This window comes from Lactuca serriola, chromosome 6, assembly GCF_051521515.1.
Source record: "Lactuca serriola cultivar US96UC23 chromosome 6, Lser_US96UC23_V15, whole genome shotgun sequence".
NCBI lineage: Eukaryota > Viridiplantae > Streptophyta > Magnoliopsida > Asterales > Asteraceae > Lactuca > Lactuca serriola.
Genome location: NC_136413.1, coordinates 189,435,324 through 189,453,019, shown reverse-complemented (window position 1 = coordinate 189,453,019; position 17,696 = coordinate 189,435,324).

Here is a 17,696-nt window from a genome sequence, read left to right as displayed (position 1 = left end):
AAACACAGTTAAATTAATTGAAATTTTGGTCGGATAATTTTAAATAATCAGAAGGCTTTACTTTATATATATATATATATATATATATATATATATATATATATATATATATATATATATATATATATATATATATATATATATATATATATAATGTTAGAAATCATTAAAAATGAAATTTAATCAAAGCATATGATATTTTTGAGAACTCTATTCAAGCTGAAAGTTTATGGTTCTTCTCATTTATTTTTTGTGTCAACACGTATAACTTCATGGTCGGTCAACGATGTCTGTAGTGTTCGTGACCGTACATGGCCTTGTTTTTTAGTTAAAATAGAATAACCTAAGCATATTTTATATATATATATATATATATATATATATATATATATATATATATATATATATATATATATATATAATGTTAGAAATCATTAAAAATGAAATTTAATCAAAGCATACGATACTTTTGAAAAATCTATTCAAGCTGAAAGTTTATGGTTCTTCTCATTTACTTTTTGTGTCAACACATATAACTTCATGGTCGGTTATCGGTATCTGTAGTGCTTGAGACTGCACATGACCTTATTGTTTAATGACCCGAATTATTTTACATACATTAGTATTAACGATGGATAATGACATAACAGATTTGACAAATCAGTTACAAATTTTATGTTGATCAACTTTATAAAAATTATCAATTTATTACTTATTTTTGCTTTTATATATAAATTATATTTTGAAGACATTTTTTAATGTTCGCACAAAGTCTTCAAAATCAAGCATCGGCCTTAACTAACTTATATTAAATGATTATCATTGAGATTTTGATATACAGAGCTTAGAGATGTGTTGGATCTCTAATTTCAAACCCTAATTTTTCTTTCAACTTGTATATTTAAACTAGTCGAATTCCCGCTCGTTGTGCGTAGATATAATCGTTTAATTAAAATAATAACATTTAACAAATTCTGATTTAATATTTAAACATGTAAAACCAATGTCAACAGCAAAACAAACTCAATAGTTAATATATTAGTTTTATGAATTTTAATAAATTTATATCATTAGATATTTCCCCTATTAATTTATGATTTTATAGACGTTGTTTAAATTATATATCAAACATATATTGATTCATATGCATAAAAAAGCAAAGTAGTATGAAAACTTTTGATGATTTTATAGAACGTTTTAAGTTGTGGAAATTATATATAAAACCTATGTCGGTTTGCATATAGAAGAAATAATAAATAGTATAAAAATATTATAGCTTTTAATAAAATAAAAACACAGAACATTCTAAAATTTACATCAAACAAAACTTATTAAACACTTATAAATCATTCAAAATGAATATTTAGAAATCAATATACATTTGATATATAGAAAGATTGTTATAAAAAAATTATGTTAAAATAACCATTGATACGTCAAAACTTATTTTTTTACAACTCTTTCATTTTGAATCACAAATCTTCTTTCAAACATATTATTTGTTAATCAAAACTTAGTTATATACTACTAATATAACTACAATGTGTATAATAAATAAGTGGAAAATAAAAAAGCATTGCATGCACATTAATAACCATAAGTTTAATTTTTTTTAATGTAGTGGAAAATATAAAGACAAATTACATTAAATTTGAAATTATAATTACATTTAAAAAAAAACTATTGATTTGTCGTGGGAGTTTTGAACTCTTGTTTTTTAACCGAATAATGTAATATAAATATTAACAATTATAAGATATAAAAACAATATTATAAGTATTTAACATTAAAATAATAATTTTTATACTAAGTTGTAACTAATATTATAATAATTTCAAGTATACGATAAAAAAAATATAAAAGATTGTGTTTGAATCAAATTGAAATAAGTTTTTGATTTATTTGTTTTAAACTATACTTATTTTTAACTAATTTATAAATAAGTTTATTGAATATTTTTATTTCATATATTATTATTATTATTATTATTATTATTATTATTATTATTATTATTATCATCATCATCATCATCACCATTATTATCATTTTTCTTATTATTTCAAATAACAATAATTTATTAATATAATATAATTTATTCTTTAGTTTTACGTTATTTTAAACAATTATTACTTTTTACTAATTAAAAACTACTTATTTGAAAATTTTCATTATTATATTTTAAAAAAACTATCATACTTTTTTATTGTACTTTCATTTTTTTCTTTAAAACTATGAAATATTGGAAGAAAATGAACAGTTCAAATAAAATGGTAATTTGAATTTCAAAAATATAGTAATTGTTATGTACTGCGACCAATCTTAAAACCAATATGTTAAGAGTGGGTTAAGGAGGAGGATTGTTACACTTGAGGTATATTTTGATCACTTATATTTTCTTATGAAAATATTAATATTTTATTTCTCCTTTACGATAAAGAATAAAAAAGGAAATTGACAAATGTAATAAGATGATTTATTTTTATTACAGAAAGATGCATAAAACATAAACTTAAAAAATAATCTCAAGTATACCTTTACAAACATACCTAAATTTGAACATTGGTTAATATCTAAAACATTACATGCATCCAATTTGAGTTTGCATGAATTTATATTTGGAAAAGTTGCAATTGCTTTCTTACATCCATGGAACAACTCATACAACTCTTCAAACCCTACAAATATAATCTATCATTTTGTGTTCACATACATGCAATATGTATTCTACAAATTTCTTATATAGGCTAAATATTTCATTTAACTCATCAATTAAATAACATGATTTGAAGAGTTTTAAGTGTTATATTTAATAACATTTCAATTAATCATAAATTAATTTGTATAAGTTGAATAGTTTTAGCAGTTTCAAATGCATGAGGTTCAAGAAAAAATGGTAGTGGGAGTTTCAAATGCATGAGGTTCAAGGAAAAATGCTAGCTTTATAAGATTCTAGACGAATTCCCACGCGTTGCGCGACGTAGGTTAAAAGCATATTGCTAGAATATAGTTTTCAAACACCTTTTAGTTAATTCGATTCATCAATTTAGGTTCTTTTAATATTATTATATTTAATGTTTTACTTTTCGATATCCCTCGATCATTTATCTACAAACTTATCGATGTCGACTATCATAAGTCTCTTTATCACTTTGAAAAGTTTCATGTAAATTCTAATACATAAATTCTTAGAATTCTAAACATAAAAATCTTCTCTTCTAAACCAAGGTCAGCAACAGACCTTAAAATTTCTCAAATAATAGCAATTATAGATAAGCATTCTAAGGCATGCTATATTCATTTATCATTTAGCACATATTAGAATATTAGGCATATCTCCTCTTAATATTCTAGTGCTTGTCTCCATTTAGGTATTCAACCTAAAATATACCAGATACATATCGTATCATCTTTACTTAACAATTCATGTTTAAGTCTAGAAATTCTCAAAATTCCTAGTTCACTTAAACTAATTCTCTGAAAATTTTGAAGTAACTTAATATCTTAGAATACTAGGGTTTATCACTACCTAATACCCCACTTAAGTATTTCCTATGGTTTGTATCCATATAATTATTATGAATCCAATTCATATATTGAACTTCCAATAGTTTAAGTCTAAATACCAATCTGTGGTATTTAGTTTACTTAAACTATTGCTCTGATACCATGATTGAAAGACCCACACTTTCATACTTGACAGTTGTTACTCCAAAACATGCTACTTGCATATTCATAAAAAACAATATTTTACATTGATAAAGAGATTACAAATGATTGGATACAAACCGACTATTACAAAGTGTTATATATTACACAACTACCAGGATACTATACATTTATACATACATGATCCCTAAATAAAAAGTAATATTACAACTATTCTAAACCTTCCGACAATATATGACTATACTGGTTACTTATCTCCTACAAATTTGTTAAACATTGAGAAGGTAAGCAGTGACGCTTAGTGAGTTCAATAATAGATACAATATAATGTTATGCCATATATATACTTCAATATGGCCGAGGCAAAGAAGAACAAGGAACAACAAGGGCATATGTGAATCATGTGATAAACTTTCCATTTCAATCGTTGATTTGATTCAAAGATATACAATCAATGAGACATAACAATTTCCATACTTGATATACATCAATAAAGCTTTGGCCCAAATGGCACATATGACATACAACTTTGGATTAACATTTTGGTAGATTTCAGGCTTATAGCCCTGTCTAACCTTCTGTCAATATCATAGAATAGAAATCATTCTCTTACAGAGACATGTCTACATGGTCAGAGGCTACATACCAGTACCAATGTGAATCTAAGTCCTTTCACTGATCACATGGTCAAAGGTATTTCTTTGCTATTAAAAATAGCGAATAAAAATAACATGGGGAAATAACCCGAAATAATAACACTGAAAAGCACATAGAACATATAACACATAACATACAATTGTTCTTATATATTAAACTCACCATGAAATAATTGGGGGCTAAAATATTAATTTGGGCAGCACTTTGGCTCTAAATATGACTTTCTTCGTTGAAAACCGGAAGATTTATTGAAAACCGGGCTCTGCGAAGGTAGAGCTTCAAAACCAAAAAGATAAATTTTTCGGGCTTCTCGAGAACTTCGGGACGTGTTTCGGGTGCTAAAATTGATACCGGGGCTTCGGGGGATGTCAAAATAGTGAAAATATTGAAAAAAGGGTGTAAATGTCAATTTCTCCAAATTACCCAAGAAGGCTCGCAACCCTTGTATTTATAGGGTGAGAATGCGAGGGTTCGGCCGAGAACGGGTGAGTTAGCGAAGGCAGGTGGTAGCAGCAACGAAGGCCAGGTGGTCGGATCCGGAGGAAGGCACATAACAGACACGTCTCGCATACGAGGCCAGGCGTCCGAGTACGGAGCATACAACGTGACATCGGAAGCAACTGCATGTCAGATGGGGATAGGCTTCGGCTTCGGTCCAATCAGCAGGCCACATGCGTCAGACTTAGCGGGTGACTCACCGAGATTGGCCTTATCGTTGCGCGATTCCTCGGAAATTGTGCCCAAATTTTCTAAAATCCATAACTTTCTCACACCGGCTCCGTTTTTGACGTTCTTTATATGCACGTGTAGGCGGGAATATATTCTACAACTTTCGTTTAGACTTAGTCGTCTAATTTTGAATTTATTTTGGATATTATTATTTTTAACAGACCGGGACAGGAAAATCCGTTAAAAATTCATAACTTCTTCATCTGACATATGTTTTCATCAGACTTTTTACTGTTGTACTACTATTGACGAGACCTTCGATTCTCATTTAGGTTGTGTCGGCTAAAAATCATTTGATCTAAAATTTGAGTTTTTAGCTGTCTACTGTTAAGCTGAAACTTAGAACTTCTCGGTTTAACGAATACTACGACTTTCATTTAGATCACTAAGGCTAAAAAACAGTTTATCAAAAACTCACTTTTTACGTCATTCGGCGTCGTGTCGGTTTTGTCGTGGATCTTCAATTGGTCATAACTTGTTCATTATAACTTGGATTTCGACGAGGTTTTCGCCATAAGTTTCTAACGAGATTATTTACAAATCTCAATAATAAAATTTTACTTATTTCAAATGTTATATTTTTGCTAAATTTCACTATTTGGCTTTTTATTGGAATCTCATAAGACTTCCAATATTTTCTGAGTGATTCTAAACATAGTTTTACTTCATTTCTAGTAAAAACTATCCGTTAGAACTCAACACTCAATTTCACATAATATTTCATAATGTTATTCACTTTTATAATTTACAATATACGATTTCAAAATATGTATGTTACAATCGAGGGGCCCAGATATCGCTTCTATTGCTAAAAGGAACAGATAAACTTCGACACATATGCTTGTACTAACTACTTGTTGGATTAAGCACAAAAGCATGTTTTATGAGATCAAGTTACTGATCCGCTTTCGTAAAATCAATGGATAACCAACTCATAGTCAACAAATCATATCTCTAGGTTTGAAGTTATATATAATATTACCGTCTCACGATCACTCGAGATAAATTCCATGAAATGATACAAGCGAGCGTGGGTTTAATTCAATACTCAAACCTTATGAGCACTCATGAATGTTGTAGCAACTATTGCTATGTTTAATGCACCTTAGACAAATCTTACAAGCCAAGTTCATGACAGTCTTGATTCATATCTACTTCTGACATATGACCGACTATGGAGAGTTTGAATAAAATTGGAAGTCAAAACATGCAAAATTGAAACAATAGTAAACGATCAGCATAGGATAGTAACACTTTACTCATAAATAAATAAAAAAAAATTTATTTAATCATCAAATGTCAATTACATTTTACAAGTTTCAGAAATCTAATTATCAAAACTAATATCGTCCCTCAACTTGATGCGTCTTGCATGCTGCAAATGCCTAACCCTAATCAGTCCCTTCGTGAGGGGATCTGCAGGGTTCTCCTCAGACGATACCCTCTTTTCCATGAGGAGTCCTTCTATCTTGTGTCTTATGAAGTGGTATTTTTTGTCAATGTCTCTGGATCTACTGTGATCTCTTGGCTCCTTGGCTAAGGCAACCGCACTATTGTTGTCATTGAAAATCTCCATAGGCTCTTGTATTGCTGGCACAACTCCAAGATCTCCAATGAATTTCTTCATCCATATCGCCTCCTTCGCCGCTTCACTCGTTTCTATGTACTCTGTTTCACAAGTAGAATCAGCTACTGTCTCCTACTTGGAACTTTTCCAAGTAATTGCTCTTCCATTTAGGGTAAAGACCCAGCCTTGACTGAGAGAGGAAATTATTCCTATCGGTTTGAAAGCTAGCATCACTATACCCAATCACTCTCAAGTCATCACTCCCACCAAGGGTAAGGATCCAATCCTTAGTCCTCCGTAGGTACTTGAGAATATTCTTTACCGCAGTCCAGTACACCATGCCAGTATTTCCCTGAAATCTGCTAACCATGCTCAAAGCAAAGGCCACATAAGGGCGAGTACAAGTCATAGTATACATGATCGAGCCAACAGCGAAAGCATATGGAAATCGACTCATCTCAGCTATCTCAGCCTCTGTACTCGAACTCTGAGTCTTACTTAGTTTGGCATTGTACTGGATCGGCAAGTCCCCTTTCTTGGAATTCTGCATGTTGAATCTTTTCAACATCTTATCCAAGTAGGTACTCTGACTAAGTCCAATTAGTCTCTTACTCCTGTCTCTCAATATCCTTATCCCTAGGATATAGGCAGCTTCTCCAAGGTCCTTCATAGCGAAGCTCTTCCCAAGCCAGGACTTAAGCTCTTGCAAAGTTGGGATGCCATTTCCTATGAGTAGTATGTCATCCATATACAACACCAGAAAGCTAACTATACTCCCACTAGCCCTAACATACACACAGGAGTCATCTTCTCTCCTTGAAAAGCCAAACTCTTTGACTTTCTCATCAAAGCAAAGACCCCATCTGCGAGATGCTTGTTTTAATCCATAAATGTATTTCTCAAGCTTCCACACCCTATTAGGGTACTTTGCATCGACAAAACCCTCTGGCTGAGCCATGTAAACATCCTCAGCCAACTTCCCATTAAGGAAAGCGGTTTTGACATCCATTTTCCATATTTCAAAATCATGAAATGTAGTTATGGCCAGCAAAACTCGAATAGACTTAATCTTTGCTAATGGTGAGAAGGTCTCATCATAGTCAACTCCTAGAGTTTGAGTAAAGCCCTTTGCCACCAGTCTTGCTTTGTAGGTGTGTACCTTCCCATCCATGTCGGTCTTCTTTTCGAAGATCCATTTGCACCCAACTGTCTTACGACCTGGCACATTGTCAACCAAGTTCCAAACTTGATTGTCATACATCGACTGAATCTCGATGTCCATAGCCTGCTTCCATTTAGCATATTCAGGGCCTGCCATGGCTTCCTGGTAATTATTAAGTTCATCCAAATCTATTAGTGTACTATCACTAATAAATCTATCACCTTCATTGGTGATGTGATAACCATAATAAAAATTAGGTGTGTTCCTAACTCTAGTGGAACGCGGCGGAGGTACGGACTCATCTATCGGCTCAACAAGAGTTTCCTCCTCAGGTTGGTTAATAGTGTTTGAGGTTCCTTCATCACTTGACTCTTGAAGTTCTTCAAGGTCAATTTGCCTCCCACTGTTTCCTTGTCTTATGAATTCTCTCTCACGAAAGACTCCCCTTCTTGCTACAAAGACCACATTTTCACAAGGCCTATAGAAGAGGTAACCAAAGGATCTTTGTGGATAGCCGATGAAAATACACCTCTTACTTCGATGTTCAAGCTTGTCATGAGACTTGCGCCTCATAAAGCCTCGCAACCCCAAATCTTGATGTGGTCTAGATTTGGAACTTTCCCAGTCCATATCTCGTGAGGTGTTTTGGCAACCTTCTTAGTAGGGACTAGATTGAGGATATGGGCGGCAGTCTCTAAGGCATACCCTCGGAATGAGATTGGTAATGAACTCGACTCATCATGGAACGAACCATGTCCAACAAGGTCTGATTGAACCTCTCGACAACACCATTCAACTGTGGTGTCCTAGGAGGTGTCAATTGTGAGACTATCCCACATTCCTTAAGATGGTCAAGGAACTCAATACTAAGATACTCTCCTCCCCGATCGGATCGGAGCATCTTTATATTCCTACCCAACTGATTCTCGACTTCCTGCTTAAACTCTTTGAACTTTTCAAATGTTTCTAACTTATGCTTGACTAAGTAGATATATCAATATCTGCTATAATCATCAGTAAAAGTCACATAGTACCGATTAGCATCCCTTGTGGCTGATTTGAAGGGTCTACACACATCTGTGTGTATGAGATCCAATAAACCCTCACCCCTCTCACAAATACAAGTGAAGGGTGACTTTGTCATTTTTCCAACTAAACAAGACTCACAACTATCATCCGAATTTAGGTCAAATGATTCCAAAACTCCAACCTTCTGGAGTTTGCCTATGCACTTCTTGTTAACATATTTAAGACGACAATGCCACAAGGATGCTTTATCTAAGCTCATCAAAGAATCAAAATGATATACATTATTTCCTAGGTTGTCTACAATTGACAAAGTTTCATATACACCATCACAAGGTAATGCTTTAAAATAAAACACATCATTATAAAAATCATCAATAGCACCAATTTTATTATCAAATGAAAACGTGAAACCTTGTTTATACAAATTATGAAGGGAAATACTGTTTCTCGCCATTTCTGACAAGTAACAACATTTATTCAAATCTAAAGCTAACCCATTCTTAAGCAATAAAGAATAAACTCCAATCTTGTTTTGGAATAGTGTCTAAGCCTGTAACTATATTTGGTATGTACTTAACTCGGTTGTGCATGGTCCTTTTGGGTTGCCTTTTCCAATGCAACTTGACAAGGTAATTTAAGGAGAAAAAGAGAATATTATGGTTTATTAATATATTATAAGAATAATATATTAAAGGAGAAATCATATTTATTTAATTAGTATTGGTTAAAAATTAATTAGGGATTAATTTGGTGACTAAAAGAGACTGATTAAATAAAGGGGTATAAACTGTCAAATGCATGATTGTTGAGTTTTGGGCTGGAGAACCTAATGGACTAAGGGGGAACGAAATTATGATGGGGGTCCATCATATTTTCGTCCAAGGGCCCTAATCTAGAAGGTTCTATGGGCTGCTTGGTGATTAAGCTGTCCATTAGGGTTTAGGCTGAAACCCTAGCAGCTAGCAGTATAAATAAGACCCCTATGGTATTGAAATCGGCTACCACTTGATTCTAAGAGAACCCTAGGCCGATTTCTAGCATCTCTCACCCTCTCTCATATTGCCTTCTTGCTTGTGGGGTTTGTGAACCATTAGAGGAGTTGTATTTGTGACTCTAAGCTCAAGATCAAGAAGACTACAAGGATTCAAGCTACTTGGAAGAGGTAAACAACTTAGATATGTTTTCCTTATGGTAATTTCGAATTATATATGATAGATCTAGGTTTGTAAATCTTGGAATCAAAGCATGTACAATAGAGAAACCTAGATCCAAGCATTAGGGTTTGTATGAGCACATATGAATGTTTCTTATGCATAAAACCCATAAGTGGTATCAGAGCCTTGATTGGTTTCAGTTGTATGTGATGCTTAACTTTTTTGTTTGCTAAAAATCAAGTTTTTTGCCTCTGCCCGACTCAACTCGGCGAGTCAGTAGCTGGACTCGGCGAGTTGGCCCTACTCGACGAGTCTAGGTCTGACTCGGCGAGTTTGTGCGTCAGACAGAGGGTGTTTCGGGATTTAGCTGCTGTTTTGACTTGGATTTGATGCCTAAATCATTTTTTGAAGTTAAAATCCGAATTTTATCTTAATTAAATGATTATCCTTGCCATAACAATAGATAATTTCAAATATTTTAATATTGGTTGTTTATATGATAAATATGGATTATTTAAAATTATTTGGTAATTATCTAATGACAGAATAAGATTAGGTCAAATATAGATAATTATGAAATTATTTATTTGATTTGAATTATTTGTTATTTGATCCCTTGTGTTTTGAAAAGTTCAAAATTTCCCCTCAAGTTTTGAAATTTGAATTTTGTGATTAAAAGTTTAATTTTGAATAATTTAAATTTCAAACCCTTAGAATTTTACAAGTATAAAATTCAATCCTACACTATTATATATTATTACAAGCTTAATTAATATATATATATATATATATATATATATATATATATATATATATATATATATATAAACTTAAAATGCTAGTCTTAACGTCAGTAGGCCTCATTCACGAAACCAATCTATAAGGTGGGTATAAGGTTGCTGCCTATAAAATGGCGCTTAATGGGTGTACACGCACACCTACCGCTTGCTTGACTAGTGGAGGGTTATTAGCCGAACGGGTAGGATAGGGCAACCCTCTCCTCATTAAAAGTATAATGTAAGATACAAAGTAACTACATTTTTTCAAATTCCCAATCTTAGTTACTTTAGGGTAAAATGTGAAAATGATGCTAATCCATGGAATTACACTGCGTACCCTTGTCAAACGTTGATGGAGTGTGTGTGGTTAACTGGCACATCAATTTGGGGATGACATTGGTAGCGAAGGGTGACTCGATGTTTGTCATAGATCAATGGAGCGTGTGTGGTTTACCGGCACATTGATTAGGTGATAGAGACATTGAGTGCACCATGTTGATTCGCATGGTTGTTCACAATTTGTTTGTAATCCTCGGAATCCCAGTCACAAATTTGAAATGCATATCGATATTTAAACATGCCATTGAAAAGTTCAATGAATCTCAAAGATCTAGGAGTTTTCTATACATTTAAAACCTAAATTGCCTTTTGTGACAACTGTCAATTTTCGGTCAAGTCAAAGTCAACAAGTCAAACCGGTCAACCCAATTTGCCCGTAGGTACTAGAGTTTACGTTATGTAATTTCTAAACAACTCTCTATTCTAATGAGAGATCATAAATCGAAAAGTGCGTACATCTAGATCTCCTTAACCTAAAACGGTGGTACGTGGAGAGCCAAACCGATAAAACAATGACACATACTCATCGGGAGTATGCAAGATCCATAAACAAGGCTTAATGGGGTTTACAGACCTTGCATTGCGAAGCCGGACACTCAAAAAGGTCACCAATGAAACCTCTCTCAATCGTTTTCACTTTATCTCTCTCTATGGGAAATCTCTCCCAAATCTCTCTAAGTGTGTGAAATCTCTCCCAAATCTCTCTTTGTATGAGAAATCTCTCCAAGAATGTGAAATCTCTCCCAAATCTCTCTAAGTATGTGAAATCTCTCCCAAATCTCTCTTTGTATGAGAAATCTCTCCAAGAATGTCAAATCTCTCCCAAATCTCTCTACGAATGTGAAATCTCTCCCAAATATCTCTTTGTATGAGAAATCTCTCCAAGAATGTCAAATCTCTCCCAAATCTCTCTAAATATGTGAAATCTCTCCCAAATCTCTCTAAGTATGTGAAATCTCTCCCAAATCTCTCTTTGTATGAGAAATCTCTCCAAGAATGTCAAATCTCTGCCAAATCTCTCTAAGAATGTGAAATCTCTCCCAAATATCTCTTTGTATGTGAAATCTCTCAAAGTATGTCAAATCTCTCCCAAATCTCTCTAAGAATGTGAAATCTTTCCCAAATATCTATTTGTATGTGAAATCTCTCACAAATCTCTCTCTGAATGAGAAATCTCTCCAAGAATGTCAAATCTCTGCCAAATCTCTCTAAGAATGTGAAATCTCTCCCAAATATCTCTTTTTATGTGAAATCTCTCCAAGTATGTCAAATCTCTCCCAAATCTCTCTTAGTATGTGGAATCTCTCTCGAAATCTCTCCCAACTCTTTATAATCACTCGGGGCATCCCAACCCTCGAATTTGACGAAAACAGCCCAAAAACGGAGGTCTACGCGAAAAACGGACCTAAGGAACCGAAACCCCTCTTAGGAACCGAAACCGAAACCCCTCTTAGGAACCGAAACCGAACCCCTCTTAGGAACCGAAACCTTCTGAGCCGAAGGCTGCTCAACCGAACCCGAACGTTCGGCACCTTTCGGTTTTGACCTCTTCTCTTCTAATGGCTACCGAACCTTCTCTTCTGAGGACCGAGGACCGAACCTTCCCTTCTGACCTTCGGACCGAGCCCATCGCCCTCGTTCCTTCTTCTGGCTCAGCCTCTCGCTTCCGAATCAGCACCATCCTGACCGAACCTCGGCCTAGGGACCGAACCTCGGCCTAGGACCGAGAGGCCTCGCTGGGAAGCCTTTTTCTCCCGGTTTTCGATTAAATTCGCGTTTTAAGCCCGTTTTTAATTGTTTTATCACAGGATTTTCACCCAAAACTTTATTTTAACATATAAGACCCCTAAATTAATGATTTAATCACATTTTAAGGATAAAACCTTATCCAAAAGAGAGTAGGTAAAGTACAAAGGTAGAGTGTTGACTTTACCTTATTTTATGACACAAGCAACCCCATACCCACTCCATGATTAACCCACACTCCTCCCCGCCATACCTTGTCACTTCCTTGTACTTTTTACCCCTCTCACAAGCCATCCCCACGTTTTTAGGGCTGGTCACTCAACCTCTCTCCTCATTTTCTTTCAATCACTCTCATTCCACCAAAGATCCAACTCCAACTTTTCTCTCTAATTCAAGATCCCAAGGCTGATCATCAAGTGTTCTTCCACTCTTGGTAAGTGTAATTCATCCTCCTTGTGATTTTTACACTTCATTCTACTCAAATCATTGATAGCTTATACAAACTCCATAACTATGATGCTAGATTCTCAAAAATCTTCAAGGCATCTCCAAGTGTTCTTGAGTTAAACACCTCCATTCTTCAACAATCATCTACTGAAAACACTTAAGGTGAGTTCATACCCCTATATTTTCATGTTTTCTCAAGTTTTTAGGGGGGGAATACAAGTTAAAACACCAAGAACATAACTACACTTTTCTAACAGCCTTCATCAGAAAAGTTCAACTCCATTCACGGACTGTTTTGGACAACTTAAACATTTTAGTTTTCAAAACTGTTTTAGGTGTAAGTAGTTCCATTTCTTACCTTTAAAATGACTACTTGCACATCTCCATACGATTTTTCTACAATTTATGGTGATTTTTACAAAACTGCCTATCATTTCAAACACCAATCCAGACCAGTCTGTGATTATGGACTTTTTCACCCAAGTTGGAGGTCATTAAAAATCATGATAAAAATTATGAGTAAACTAGACACATTTTGGGAACTCTCAGAATTTACGGATTTAGTTTTCAACTTCGTATGATTTTTCTATGACTTTTTAAAAACAGTGTAGAAAGGTTGAAAATTTGTTAACAGCTTATAACTTTCATAACACTTTGTATTATGTTGAGCAAAGTGTATAACGATAAGTTCTAAATATTGATTGTGTTTCCTTGTTAGTTTATCATCATAAACTGAAATATAGTCATTCATGATAAAATTATTCATTCATTTAGAACACGTATATTAAGCTATAATGAGCATAGTATATGGATTCATAGCATTAAGGCATTTTCATAAAAGAATTCTTATACATTACAAACGTTTTGGATAAACTATAATAGGTATAGTTTATGTATCATTTACTTCTCAAACTTATTTACCAAAGGTTTTCAGTTTAGTTCACGTAAATCTGTTAATGAATAAATTTGTGAGTCATTCCCTTTGGGTTACTTCCAAAGTAACAAAGTCAAAAAGTCCTGTAAATTGTAACCAGAGTCTCTTGTAGGGAGAACGTGATAGTTGTGTATAGATCTATATTGGGTTTGACAAACCCACACCAGAGCTGCTTGCAACAGCTAGGCCGGCAGGTCTGTGGTGACAAGTGTCATTTAACGGCGACGCCTGAAGAACGTCGTATTACGAGGCCGTCTATGTCAAGTATGGTTATGATAGCTCACATGTGGTATTAACAATCATAAGATTTACGGGTTCTAACTTTAAATTAGCGAGTTATGTCTATTTAGCTCACTGAAATTACTTTAAGTATAGAAAAATACTTATACGCCTTCATATCAAAAAGGGTTTTATGTCGATTTAAAATCACTTTTTACATCAGCAATTACATACTTTATTGTATACTTTCGGTCTTGGTATTTAAGACTACACATCATTCATTACGGGATTTTTCTCACATCAGAAAGGGTTTTATGCCGATTTAAAACCACTTTTATATCTTTAAGTATGACAAATAGTTGTTCATTTTCGGTCCTGGTATTTAGGACTACATAACTTTTGTAAGGAAAATATTGGATTTTTGTTGGTATCATACATCTCTTTACAAAGATCGATTTTCAAACTCTTACTATCAAAAGCTTATGAACTCACCAACCTTTGTGTTGACACTTTTCAAAACTCCTTGTATTCTCAGGAATTCAGTGAAACAGGAAATCAACCACGTTTTGAGGATGGGATGATAAATCGTCGAACAGTTCATTTTGTATCATAATGTAATTGATTTGAATCATGTAAACATATACTTTGGTGTAACTTTTTCAATTATATTTATGATGGTTGTATTTACTTTGAGCACTATTATACTCGTTGTTGTGATACTCTACATGAAGTCCTCCACCCCCGGACGTTTCCGCCATCCTTGGTTTGGGGGTGTGACACATTTTCATTTTTCATGGTGAGAAGTAGTAAATCTTCATTCACTTACCTTCAAATTGTTTACTTTTAGAGTACGGAATCCCTTTCTAAGTTGTAAATAATGTTGTTGGATCCTAGCCCTAATTTCTCATATGGGTGTTTAATTAGGGATTCATTTCTAATCAAACTTTGTTCCTTTCTTTTTTCAGATGTCTGCAAACAACAACAACAACAACAATGCTTCTGGGTCATTCTCATTGATGAACCTGTGTCAGAAAGTGACATTTGATGGGTCAAACTTCAACGAGTGGATGAGGTATATTCGCATGATCACACGCTACGAGGACAAAGAATATGTCCTCGATGAAAAGCTTGAGAAGATCATCCCAGATGTTGCTACTCCTGAAGAGTTGGCCGCCTTTGAGGCCCACGAGCGTGATGCTACGAAAGTTCGTTGCATCATGCTAGCCACCATGAACCTCGAACACCAAAAGTCCTATGAGGACATGTATCCGTATGAAATGCATCAGGATTTGCTGGACAGGTATCACCAAAGCGCGAGGCAAGAGCGCTATGAGATCATTACTAACATGATTACCACTAAGATGGGGAGTGGAGAATCCCTAACATCTCATTTGCAGAAAATGTACAGATATGTTGATCGTCTTCTCAAACTTAATGTTAAGTTTGATGAGGATTTGGCTATCGACATAATCCTCCACTCCTTGCCCTCCTTCTACAACCATTTTACGATGACCTACCACATGAAAAATGAGGAGGTCTCCTTGAGCAAGCTCCAAGGACTCTTGAGGACTGCTGAGAGCAACCTCAAAGACAAATCCGCTGCATCGTCCCCTGCTGTGGCCGCTCCTGTTTTGGAAATAGGTCAAGGAAAGGGTAAAAAGAGGAAGGCTCCATGTAAGAGCCACCATAAGGGGAAACCCCATGATGATGTGTCCTCAAGTGGGACCAAAGCAGGCCCTGATAAACTCTCTTTCGATCTCAAAGAAGCAAAGTGCTTCTATTGCCACCAAAAGGGCCACTGGAAGCGAAGCTTCCCTCAATATCTGAAAGACATAAGAGATGGGAAGATTAAGCCTACCTTTGCAGGTATGTATTCTATTAAATCTAATAACTCATCATTTGCTACTTCATGGGTTCTTGATACAGGGTGTGGTTACCACATTTGTTCTACTGCAGGGCCTAAAAAGCAGTAGGGAGGTGGAACATGGAAAGATGAAGCTGATTATGGGAAATAGAAGATCGTCGCCTGTGACCAAAGTCAGTGTTTATTCTTTAGTGTTGAGCAATGGGTTAGGGATAGATTTAAACAATTGTTGTTATTTGCCAGATATGGCAATAAACATTATTTCATTTCATGGGTTGTTTAGACAAGGTTTCAGATATTGTTTTGATAATAGTAATGGTTCTATTAACGTTTATTTGAATGGTGTCTTTTATTTCAATGTAGTACCTTGTAATGGGATTTATGAATATGTGATGGTTGTTGATAATTTAGGAAATAATGTTTTGAATATTGATTCGTCTACTAGTCTAGACAAAGCATGCTTGTGGCATTGTCGCCTTGGCCATGTCAACAAGAAACACATAGCCCAACTCCAAAAGGATGGAGTGTTGGAGTCATTCGAACTTAGGGACGATGACAGGTGTGAATCTTATTTACTTGGGAAGATGACCAAGTCACCCTTTACTGGCACTTGTGAGAAGGGTGAGGGTTTATTAGATCTCATACACATCGATGTGTGTGGGCCCTTTAGATCCACCACAAGGGATGCTTGCCGCTTCTATGTGACTTTTATAGATGATTATAGCAGATATGAATATATCTACTTAATCAAGCAAAAGTCGGAAACCTTTGAAAAGTTCAAAGATTTTAAGAACGAAGTGGAGAATCAGCTGGGCAGGAAAATCAAGATGCTTCGGTTAGACCGAGGAGGAGAGTACCTAAGTCTTGAGGAGGAGAGTACCTAAGTCTTGAGTTTCACGACTATCTAAAGGAATGCGGAATTGTCTCGCAATTGACGCCTCCGAGGACGCCACAATTGAATGGTGTGGCTGAGAGACGTAATCGGACCATGTTGGACATGGTTCGTTCTATGATGATTCGGACTTCGTTACCAATAGCTTTCTGGGGGTATGCCTTAGAGACTGCCGCCCATATACTTAACTTAGTGATGGGTTTTAGCCATAAGAACTTTCCTATGTGCGCATGCAAAACCCTAATGCTTGGGTCTAGGTTTTCTAATTAAACATGCTTTGAATCCAAGACTTCTAACAACTAATTAGATATAAGAACAATACAAACTCAGATCTAGAAGTTTACCTTTGAATCTCTTGTTTGATCTTGTTGTCTTGGAGCTCTAGAGTCACAATTGTCACTCCTCTAATGGCTTACAAACACCAACTAGCAAAGAGGATGATTTGAGAGAGAGGTTAGGAAGAAATCGGCCAGGGGTTCTCTACTTTAGATGAGATGCCGATTTCCCTTGCT